The sequence below is a fragment of the Poecilia mexicana genome, unplaced genomic scaffold (assembly GCF_051168715.1).
Source record: "Poecilia mexicana isolate PSO_F unplaced genomic scaffold, ASM5116871v1 scaffold_15, whole genome shotgun sequence".
Classification (NCBI taxonomy): Eukaryota; Metazoa; Chordata; class Actinopteri; order Cyprinodontiformes; family Poeciliidae; genus Poecilia; species Poecilia mexicana.
Genome location: NW_028263384.1, coordinates 26004430 through 26017173, shown reverse-complemented (window position 1 = coordinate 26017173; position 12744 = coordinate 26004430).

Sequence of the window (12744 nt, the reverse complement as noted above, 5' to 3'; positions counted from 1 at the left end):
CCATTCAAATCGAGGAGAGGCACTAACAAGACTCCAATGTAAAGACTCGAAATGTGAATGGAGAGTTTTGGGTGATTGTTTTTTGTCTTCCCCCGTCTCCGCCTGGCCCAGTGAAGCCGTCAGATAACACCGGATCTGACAGCTTTGGGTTGGAATAAAGAGGGAGCCAGAGGCGGGCCTGCAAAGTTCGAGTCATTTTTCAAGAGTGGGACAAAATGCCCCCCACAGTTTCTGCCTCTCTGTGTGTCTCTTTCCTTCCTTCCTTCCACTACACAAGTCTATTTACAATCAATTTATTTCCCCGGCACTGAGGCAGCATACGATGGAAAGAAAAATCATCCAGCAAGAGTCTCGGGGCCCTTTGACTGAGCACTGGATGCACTCGGTGCCCTTGGTCTGAGGTATCCTTCAACCTGTCACCGTCTCCTTTATCTCCAACCTTTTCTTCCGCTTTACTTTTCCCCCCGCCGCCCCCTCTGCACTATTCTCCTCCGTGTTTGGACAGAGTGAAAGAGAAAGAAACACAATCAGCCTCTTAAATGAACTTATAGATTTCTTGTTGCTGCTGATGGGGCTCATGAGGACGGGCACTAATTGCAACGCTTGTCCAGCATTGTGTTGATGTGGGAGAAGTTCTCACTGCTGGGGCTGAATCAGAACCTCTAACAAGTCATTAGCAGCACCCCCTGCTGATATGATGATTTTAAATGCTGCTGGAGTAAAATAATCATTACACTCGCTTTACGTCCTGGCATTCTCCAAAATGTGGCTCAGACTTTCAAAAGTTTGAAACTGGTATTGTTTTGTTTTTGTTTTTTTGGTTTTTTTAATGTAATCCTTGGGAAAACAGCAGCGAGTTTGTTTTAATTTCAGTCAAACCCCAAGAGAAGAAAGCATGAAACATTCTGAGTTAGATCAAAGTAGCTCTAAAGGAATTATGCGTGTCTTTGTTACCATTTGAATAACAGTAAGTGTTGTGAATCTAGCAGGGAAACAATATTTAAATAAAAATGTACATTTTTAACTTAGATTTTCAGGGGATTTTATGTCACAGGCTCATACAAGAAATGTGAAGTTGAGAGATAAGTTTTTAATTTTATTTATACAAATCTGAGAATTGTGCCATGTACTTGTATTCAGCTCCACTGAGTTCAGATACTCTAAATGCTGCCCATTCATCTTTGCATAATTGTTCAGGTTCACTCAGATTGGATGGAGGCAATCTTTAATGATACATTTTCAAGTCTAGCTAGGTTGGATTTAGGTGAGTAGTACTTTGACTGGGCCATTCTGACACATGAATGTTGTATCTTTATGGTTCTTGTCTTCCTGGAAGGCAAACCTTTTGACGTTTTGCAGCCTATGAAGATTTGTTTTTTCCACACTTTTTCTCATCAACTCTGACCAGCCTTCCTGTTCCTTCCGTCTGGTCTGACAACCAGACAGTCTGCTTGTTCTCACTGTGGATCAGAGCACCAAAAAAAACCCTACAGAGACAGTCACTGTTTTTATTTCTCTTCTTTCTCAGGTTAACAATGAAGCGGTGTGTTATGATAACTTTGCTACGTCAAATTCAAGAGGCATCCCTTTTGTTATTCCACCAATGTGACGCTGATGCTGAACAAATAAAACATCAAACGTGGACGAGTCACACTATGAGCAAAATATGAACCTAATGTGTGGCTGTGTGATGACGGGGGATGGGAAAGATTGGAGGGAGATGTAGGAAGTAGGAGCCCATTCAAGCCTCTAATTCAAACCATGTATTCCATGAAACAAGAGCCTGAGCTAAGAGGTGTGAAAGGAAGGTTTTGGTTTTTGGTTAGAGAGAGAAAAACAGGCTTCCTCTAATTTTGTAATGTAAATATTTTAGATTTTTTTTTTCACACTTTCTGAATCTTTGGTGCGTTTCTTAAAATAAAAGCAAAAAAAGTTATTTATCATAGTTTACGATGCAGATATTTACACAACCTGTAAAAACCAGACTACAATATAAGGCAGCTATATTTACATATAGAACCTTTCAGCCAAATGCAGCTTAAAGTGGTAGTACATGAAGAAAAAGACAACACACAATGTAATACAATGTGTCACACCAATAAAAATAAAATAGTAGGTAAAGATAGGCAGCAGCAAATAGGAAGATTTTTAAGCTAGTTTTAAGAAAACCTTAAGGTGGGAGCATTCCTGCAGCAAACAGGAAGCTTATTCCAGATTTTGGTGCATAATAGCTAAAAGCTGCTTCAGCATGCTTTGTTCGAACTCTTGGAATAGTTAGTAGATTTAATTCAGGTGTTGTTAAAGGTCTCGATGATACATTGCAATGAAGCAGGCCAGAGATGTAGTCTGGGCTTTTACCATTTAGTGCTTTGTAAGCCATCATTTAAATCTATGAACTCTATTTTTTGAGCAACAGGCAACCAGTGCATATAGACCACAAGACTGGACTAAAATGTTGGTCTCGTTTTAAAGGCAGAGGGAAGGAAAACAATGAAGGAAGGTTGGAAGGGCACAAGGAAATATGAGAGGAGAGAAAGAAAAAGAGAAAGAAAGGCAAAAAAGAAAAGGAAGCAAGGAGGGAAGGATGCAAAGAAGAAAGAAGGAAAGGACAAAAGGAAGAAAGTAAGGAAGACGGGAATGAATGAAGATTGGAAGGAAAATCATATTTCACTTATAATAAAACATTTTTCCCATGTAATGAAAATTGGCAGATTATTTACTGTAGGTGAAATAATCTGCCAAAGGAAGATTAAGGAATTTTGAACATAAAAAAAAGCTCATCTTTCTTGCTGAAAAGTTACTTGAAAGTTAGTGTTGCCTCATTTCAAGCACACTAAGATATTTGCACTATAAACTAGACCAAGCAGACCTGGTATGTTTTTTGCGTTTTTGCATCATAGACAAATGAACAGAGAATGAAATCTGGAAACACAATTTTTTTTTTCACTGTTTTCTTTTCTACACTCCTTCAGACTTGGAAAACACTGAAGTCAAATTCCATTATTTTCCACCGGCGAAAGAAATCAGCTTGAAAAATGGACAGCAGCTCCATGTTGGAGTTTCACTCTGACTGCTGCTCTCTCTCACCTGGCCTGACTCGGGTCATTTTGCCGTTCTGCTTTCACACCCAGGGGCCGCATGGTGCATGTCAGAGCGTCGTCCTGCCCACCGCCCACTGGGTTCGCTTCATCTGGACACCCAGGCCTCCGCTGTCTTCTCCTCCCTCTCAGCAGGTAAGAAAGAGCAGGGATAGAGGGAGTGCTTTGAGGGGAGTGGAGGCTCAATCTTCCAGATTCCTCTCATGTTTCCACATCGGTGCTCTGGAGTGTTTGGAATAGCTGGGATGCCTGCTCGCAGTCAGGCTCAGCTGAAAGGCGGACACCAGGAAACTGGGGTGGCATTTGCAGCATAAAATTGAGACTTTGATTGTCCCGACTTCCTCAAGCTGCAGAGGGAACAAAATAAGACCTGCAAACGTTCAGCTTTACTTTTGATCAGCATGCTTTCCCTCCCACCTGACTGGCACCCATTACTCCCAATAAAAATAACAGACCTCTGTTTTTTCCACAGGGAACCTCAGACAAATGCTGAGTGGAACTGACAACTTTAAACCTCCTCATAAAGTGAAGAATGACCACAGATTTATTTATTTATTTTTTTTTCCTGGCTTTTCAACACTGATAAGGACTTTCTCCCTCATTTTTCACTCTCCACCTTTGTCTCCAAATCTCTCTTTTATTTCACCCTTCCTCTCTCCTATTTATCCAGGGCTCAATAGTCACACTGTGCACGAATGCCAGCATTGTGCTCACACACACATAAATACAAACACATTACACAGCTCATTTGGTTCAGAGAACAGGTCACTTCAGTCGTTCCGACTATGACGCATCACTTTGTAAGTAAGGACTTCAGACTGTACACAGAGTTTGTTTTTCACCCCAATCTATCTGCCTTCTAATGGGTTAACTGCATCTACCCTTATCTGCTGTGCCACAAAAGGGGCCAACCTTCATTTTTTTGTTGTTGTTTTCTTATCAAAGATAAAGGCAAAATGATCTGTCACTTGTTCATGGGTTCTTTGTTAGTCTTTCACCGGAAAAAGGAAAAGAAAAATCAAACTTAACATCATAATTCTGCTGTCAGATAGACCGTGTTTCAGAAAAAAATGAAAAAATCCTTCAAAATTGACTTCAACAGACTTAACAGTCACAAGCCCTTGCACACACACAAAATAAAAACACCGGGTTAAAAGTAACATATTTAAGTTTTTTGCTTTTTTGCAAATGAAAATCCTGGATGAACTATGGATTGATCCAGTCCTGGGTTTAACCAGCGACATCACCAAAGGAGGGTCGGCTGCAGTGACCCACCCGAGCCAAACAGTTCCTATCAGCTTAAGATTTTATGAAAATGAACTCAAGAAAATTTAGACTTTAACGCTTGGTTTAAGCTTGAATCATGTACATTCTAACAACGGCTCTAGGTGAGTCAGAGATGGGACAAAACATGCCACTTTAATTCCCCTGTTAAATTTGGTGAAGGATCTGGCATGCATGTTATTTCAAGTGTAATAAAAACAATGAGACTTTCCTGGTTAAATGAAAGTAAAGTAAATAAACTGAAAAAATAAATAAATGCCATGAAAAAAAACCCTGTTGTTAGGTAAAGAGAGGGAACCAGAACTTTTCACAAAGTACAAAGACTGAAGAAAGAGGCTGAAAATCCCAATGTGTGTTCTGTAAGTTTGTGAAATGTTATGGAAGACGATTATCCTCCTAATAAAATTGTTCAAAGCACTAACAAATTTTGGGAAATTTGGAGAACATTTGATTATAAAATTATGATTTGCACCAAATTATTTCTTTATTTTAGTAGCCTTGATTTCTGACAAGGAGTTGGATAAGTAGATTAACTAAAGTCGCAGCCTGTAACTTGCCTCTAACTCACTTTTGTAAGCATTAAACACTTTAACATGGCTTCACATCTCCCCTGCCTAAAAGAATCCAAATCCTTCTATGCACACCTCAAAAGCTCATTAACTTAATGACTTAATTTAGGTTTAAGATTTAAAACATGTTCCTGCTGATGTCGGCAGTCTGTTATTTTAAGCATGGACGTGCTGCTGGGCAAATTTACCTACAGACAGACTGTTGAATTCAGTGGATAAGGCTGCAGTGATCCATGCAGTTCCCCTGACCAGCACAGCAGGAAGTCAGGTTAAACATTACACCAAGCACTGAACCAAACTGTTCCCCCGAACCAGCGGCCGCTCTGACTGACACAAGATGTGTGCTTTGTAGTGCCCACAATCTACTGCTCTTTTCCAGCAACTCTATCCGCCACTGCGAAGGGAACTGATGCTATCTTTGATGATGTCCTCAAGGACTCCCTTTTGAGACAGAGCGGCTTCTGAAAGACTTTCACTGCAGGTGTTTCCTATTGTGAATCTTTTCACGTTACGCAGGTGAATCCAGCCTCTATGAGAGACTTTCGGTGAGAGTTGTTTTTTGTTTTTTTTTTTCGCAGATGGTGGTAAGCGACGCACTAAAGTGGGGTGAGGAAAAAAAAAGGATAAACTCATACTCAGGGCCTCTCTGGACTGCCCACCTTTTGACAGAGCAATGCATTCCCGGCATAGACGTGGCTTTCATTGTGTTTATAGATTGAGGGAGGCCCAAGGAATAAATCATGGGGTCATTGAATAGGCTGTCTGACCTTTAACCCCCAGGCTGAGAAAAGACCCTGCTCTATGTCCTGATGTCATCAGCAAGTCATTACCGCCAAGGCTCTCAACACCTCTACCATCCTACCCTAATGCACTCCATCGACGTGCTGTTTGAATATCCCCCCGGCTGTGGCACTTAAATCACTTGTTAGCATGGCAGTTATAGACTTGACCTTGCCTTGGCACTGCTTTCCATCCCCTGCTTCCCTCACATCAGGCCATGTTTATAGTTTCTTCTACCCCTCTTTCCTGCCCCAGTCCAAAGTACCCTCAGCTACGGAGGCAGCACACCAAACTCAGACAAATGCGCTTTATGTGGTTCGGTTGGCTGCTCACAGCAAACTTTTGTGTGGCTGGTTTTTCTCAAAGTACGCCCGTCCATGTTTTCAGCCTGGACCTCTGTGCTAACGTGGGCTTTTGCTTTTGAAAGCAGCAGCTCATCCAGAAGATGTTTGGACATGTGTCAGTGGTCCGTCGAGAAGAAGCATGTTTGCTCTTGTGTGGGTGACAGAGTCTGTTAGAATGAGACAGAGGCACTGAGGCCAGGCTTATGTTTTCTTAAGAGACACTGAGGTGAACTGAGGTTAACTATTTTGACCGTGAACGCCAATCTGAGACCTAATTTGAGCTGAGAGGTCTCCCGAGCAGTCACCTCCTCACCAGGACCCTGACCTTTAAACCCTCCAAGCTGCCTCTGCTCTATATCCAGATAAACAGATACAAGAGAGGGGTGAAAGTTCCCAAAATACGTCTTTTATTAAACATTTTATACAACCCAAACTGGAAGTTGGCAGTGTGTTGGAAAAGGTGTAGCTTTTCTGTCAATGTTTCAAAAAAATAATGTTGACATTGTTCGAAAGACAGCCTGAGTAAATACAAAATGCAGTTTTCAAAAATGGCTTTGTAAATCTTTCCAGACTGATAGATGTCAGTGAGTCTGCTTTTTATCTGGTCTGGAATTTCTTCAGATTGGGGAACTGTTTTTCACTTTTTGAGATGTTTGGCCTACTTCAAGCTGTTGAGAAGCTTTTCTTTAAGGGATTTCTTGATTCTACAAGGGTAGCAAAAATACATCTGTGTGTGACTGGTTAAAGAAGATAAAAAGTTTAGCTCACCTTGGCTTATCTTCAGTTTAGCTTATTTATTCTGCATACATAATTATTTTACCAGGTACTCTTGAGACAGAATTAGTTGCAAACTATGCTAAGACAAACTTATTGCAAAAATCTGTTGCCTGCAGAGCAATGAAATCGAATAAATTATTAAAAACATCAGAGATTTTAAAATAATTCTTTCTTTTAAATGAGTACAGGCATATATGTTATTAAACTGAGGTTTGTGTGTGTAGTTTGTAAAATGTGATGTCTGACTAATCTTGTGGATATTAACTGTCTGATGTATTAATATTTTTTGTGTTTTATCAATTGGACCTCAGGAAGACCAATAACCACTTCAGTGGAAACTCATGGGAATCCTAATAAATAAACACAAAAACAGTAAATCTCAGTTAATTCAGAATTTTAAAAAGGTGAAAAACTACATGTAACATAAGATCAGACTGCTTTGGGTTCCTATTTTGCCTTAGTAATTGAACTCATCCTTCTAAAACTGCAGTTTGTTGTCGTATGCACGTTACTCAGGTTATTTTTGACAATTTTTTTGGGATGATCTGAAATATAAATGTGGCTAAACAGCAAAACCAGGCGAAATACATAAAAGACCCAATAAAAGGGTTCTTACAATAAGAATTAATACATATTGGTAAAAAGAATTCCTCAAGCCTTTCTGTTTGTGCTTTACTTCACAAAGTTTCCATGCTGTTTACATAGTTTCCTGTGCCTGGTAACAGAGAAGCGACTGTGTAAAGCGGAATGACTCAAGGCTTCATGTTGCTGCATGCCCACCTCCGGAGCTCTGACTGACAGATTTATAGCACCGTCTACCACATCGTTCTGCACTTGCAAGTTTTAATCACGCTGTTGAGCAATGGCATTCTCTGAAAATCCCATCTCTCAGCATCTAGAAGTTTCATTTTCATCCACCCTCTCGCCCACAGCAATAGCGGAAAACTTGAGGTGCTCAAAGAAAAGCAGATTAAAAACTCCTACCGGGCTCGTAAAATAACCAAGTATTCATGAGGGCACCTGGATCAACCCCCCCCTCCAGAAGTGAACTCACCTCAGCACAAAAGCACTTTTGACTAATCTATGAAAATTAAAGATTATGTCTACACCAACCATGCGAGGCTTGCCAGGAGTAGCCCTTTACAATTACAGCTTCAAGTAAACAGTCGTGTGTGTGCCCGAACATGCAGTGGATAATGTGTTCTTCATTCAATCCCATTCCTTCAGCAGCCTGAGACCCCCGTTGGTGTTTATAGCGTATTCCATCATTATAATCAAATCTCTGTGGAAAAATGGGATAATGCCAAGCAAAGCAAATCTGTTTTTTTTTCTTTTTTTTGAGAACACAAACAATGAAAATGGCAGCTCATTTATTTCTGTCTAGCTTAGTTCTCTTTACCTTAGATTTGTCAAGTTCTGGTGTTTTTACACTTACCTTAAATGATGTAATCTTATTTTAGATATTGCATTGTGAGGCTTAGTTTAGGCTAGCTTTGTTTACTTCATTTTAATCTAATGTTGTCTAGTTCAGCTCATTCAGCTTGGCTTTACTTTCTTATTGTTTTTTGTTCACTAAGCTACAGTTCTGTTTAGTTTAGTTTCCCAGAAATATGTCATTTTTATCTTAAGAAAACCTACAAAGTGTCAGTTCCACTCAGAAACACCTCGTTATGACCACCAGCATGCCACTTTAGACCACCAGGTTTTTAAAGACCATATTGAGATGTGGCAAGTTAGTAATTATTTCTTGAAGGCTCATTTTTTATTATAATACTGCAAAGCAAAAGCTGCAAACTAAAACACATGCTGAAGATTTGTGACATTCATAACGATGTTCATGATTTGATCTCTGCCATAACACGAACACCACTCGTTCTAATTTAAGTACTTTACCTGCCGTGGTGAAAACAGGTGAAATTAGAGCGACGGAGAACGACTAAAAATACAGACACGACTTTAGTAATGTCGCAAACCTGCCGTGACTCATCGGGTAAACAATGAATCATTGTTTAGCGTGTTTACTGTAATTAAAAGTACAGTCGCTTCAGTGCAAAAGTGTGGGAAAACCTCAGGTTGTAATTAGTGTAACAGTGAAAGTCAAGAAGACACACCTTTGTAAACTGACTCCTGAGAACTCAGATATTCACCCTGGAAACTCCTCCTCTAACTCTTCTTCTGGCTCCACCATTAGGCTTCGGGTAAAAAAATACTCCCCACTAACGCACGCACAGACAACATGTGATCTGCATGAAGCCATCTCAGCTCCGGCCTGGCCTGTCTTTCACATGTAAGTGCTGCCCAGCAGGAGCTGTCAAGGCTTTAGCACATCACCGTAATTTACAGGGACAACGAACAACTGCTTCTGCTGCTATTTATTAATGATCACACAGTTTTCTTCTAAAATAAATCAGTACATTCCTTTAAGAGGAGTTTTTTATGTTAAGAGATGGGAAGAGGTAACCTCTGACCTCTGGGCAAAGAAAAAATCAACTCAGAAGTTAAGTTGAACACTGCACTAATGAGGTGCAAATTTTTCATCCTATTTCTCTGATTTTTGCAACACATAGAGTAAATAGGAGATTAGAAATATTGTGAAAGAAAAGGGACAGTCAAAAGAAAGGAGCACGACCCAAAGATCAGCTGAAGTAAGAGGATAAGTCAGAAATGCCGAGAAAGGCAGCCCCCTCTCTACATTTTGCTCTCCAGCCGGCGAGCCAAATTGTTCTGCAGCAGAAAGTGGCCGCCTCTGTCGATTGATGTGCTAATAACGCAGATCAATTGCTGTTTATCTAGCCATACTTAGAAGAGCTGAAATCGGTCCTGGTGTAAACATTAACCAGAGCAATGAGAGTTGCCGGACGGGAAAGAGCTTTCAGGGAAAATGAAGAAATTTGCTCTCACATGGAAGGACAAACAGAGAAAGTTCTTAGCAGAACTAACCAAAGCTGCAAACAATGGAGCAAGAAAAACATCGTCAACCTTTACACACATACGATGTACTAATCAAACATCTAGATTTATTACGTTCCAAATCAGAAACAGTGTATTTTAAAGTTGCATGATGTGTAAAGTATTCATAGGTGTTTTCTATTTTACTCAATCAGAAACCGTTGAAAATGGGGGGAAAAAAATTGAAACAAAATTCTGAAAAGCATAGCATGATTAATTAGCACTCATTGGAGATAAATACAGGGTAATTCAGGAGGAAAATCTTCAGCTGTGGCTGACCTGGGTGGAGGTTCACTGGTCAACAAGGTACCAGGTCAACGATCCTAAACAGACAGCATGAGCAACAATGGAAGAATTTAGATCAAAACATAAATGTGTTAAAATGACCTGCAAAACTTGACCTGCAAATCTGTGATAAAACTTGAATATTGATGGTTACAGACGCTCTCCAACCACTCTGAGTGAGTTTGAGGGTTTTTTCCCCACGGGAGTAGGCAAACACATTAAATCTAAAAACAAAATGTTGTTTTCCTTTCTCCAGACATCCATCCACTCCTTTGCATTGGTCTAACACTTTAAAAACCAATAAAACATAATGGAGATTGTGGTTTTAATGTTACAAAATAAAACATAATTATGGGTTATTAATAGTTTTGTCAGGAACCATAACATTTTCATGGAGGCTTTTGCTGTCCAGTCTCATTTAGATTTAAAATTCCTCTCTACTGTTACAAAAAGTTCAGTTTTTTTTTCCTTCCAGTGATATTTTAATGAGTAGTCCAAACTGTAATTAACATTTTAAGGAGTTACGATGCAAAATGGTGGGTTTTAAATTTGAATGCTAATCAGAGGGTTAGGACATCAGAATGATTTCGTCTTGCCCTGCTTTTGGGTCTGGGAGGGGGTGAGCCTGTTGTGTGTACACTCATGTGTTCCTGGTGGGACTTGCAGCCTGTGACCATGATGCCTGATACTTTGACCCAGAGCAACACCCTTCACCCTAAACAAGATGCACAAGCACACACAATGACCAGGTCAACAGCCACTTGCTCAGACCATTAAAGAATTGCAAAACTTGTCCGACAAAGTAAAGGTGAAATTTGCGATTTGTAAAGAAGAATAACACCTTTTATTTTTAGAGTTCTGAGACGTAGGAAAGTTAAGACAGACAGTGCTCATGTAGGCATTCTTGTAATTTGGGAGTGTCAGAACAGGCATGGGCCCAATGGCCCCTGGCACTGGGGTCTCTGTGTTTGGTCCATGGCTCTGCGTCTGAATGGGCCAGTGGCTTAGCTGAGAAATGTGTGTGCACAAGGCCTCCACGGTTAATCTGCTAATGTATTGCAGAGGTCAGGAGGGTTTTGCACCAAATCAATGGAGGGATTTACACAGCTTTCCCCTGGAATGTGCTCCATCCGCACTCTGCTTTGGACAAGAAAAACACATCCACCTTCCAAATTTTCATTCCGTTTAATGACAAAAACATTTGAAAAGTTCTGTTTGTATTCCCAACTTTGTTATACGTCCACTGCAAAGAGTCAACAGAAAGAGAGAGACTCGGCTTTGCTTATCTGAGTTTGTCTGACCAAATACAGCAACTGTACTTGAATAAAGTTGAACTAACACAGAACAAATGATGTAGAGAATGTATTTACAGTAGAAGATATTTACTGGGTTCCATTTTGTTCATGTCATGTTTCTGTGATTTTATAAACTCAAATTTTAGGATACATGGATGACGGACGGATGGACGGTAGAAAAGCAGAGTCCCATAGATCTCAGGTTTGAACTTTATTGATCTAAGGAAAAGTTTTAGAAAGTTCCTAAAATGATACAAACAGGAGGAACATTTCTATTAGCCACGTTCATGTAAGCAAGAAGCAGACACAGCTTCACTGAAGCCAGGTAGAAACAGACATCAGAAAACATTTATGCAGAAAATTTAAATCATCATCAAACAACCAGACCTGATCTCAACCTCTCTTCTTCTTCTTCTTTATCTGGACTCTAGTGTGAATTTAAAACCAAAGTAAATCTCCCTCTGCAGCTCAGCCAACCTGTTTCTCATATGAGATCACCTGAGATATTTCAGACTTCTTATCTGCAGCGAGTCTGACTTGTTTTATTCGAGCGTCTGCACGTTTGCGTTTGCATGTGCGCATGTGTGTGTGTGTGTGTGTGTGTGTGTCAGTGAGATTTGGGGGTGAGCAGGAATGCAGCCAGTGCTCCATCCCTCCTCTTGTTACCTTCTCAGGCTGCCAGACCGGGCCAGGCTCAGGTCATAAATATAAGCCGGCCTGGATAGAGGAGGACACCCGATCCCAGACAAGCAGACGCAGAGAACGGGGGCCCCGGCTTTAAAACCCCAGACAGCCGAGCTCGGACCAGAGCAACAACCACAGACACTCACACAGACAGCTCACTCGCACCAGCACAAAGGTCACAGGGCTCCATGTAAGTCCGCTCGGCTCCTTCAGCTTTGATGTTTGGCTCAGGAGAATCTGGTGTTGTTCTTTTGCCTTTATTTATGAGAGTAAGATTAAGCAGCACCAACCTGGAGGGTTGGTATAATGGGTGGTTCATGTAGAGAATGGATTTACGGCCAGCTAATAGACGCAGGATCTGAAGAAGATTGATTTAGTGACTATTTTGTGTTAATTTGTCCTTATGTTCTGGATCATGCTCCGACCCAAAAACATTGACCCATTTTAGTTTTAATGGTAAAGTCCACCATATTTCAGTTTATGCACAACTTCCCCAGATCCTTTGAAAGAGAAACAGGTGGGCACCATCACAGACCCTGCTGCTGACTTAACAGTGGGTATGAGGTAGTTTTATAAAGAATGTCCCTTTGTTTTACTCCAAATCACAAGAATTAATTAGTCAATCAATTATTTATAAATAAATATCTATAAAGAGTTCATACACATCAAAGGAAACACA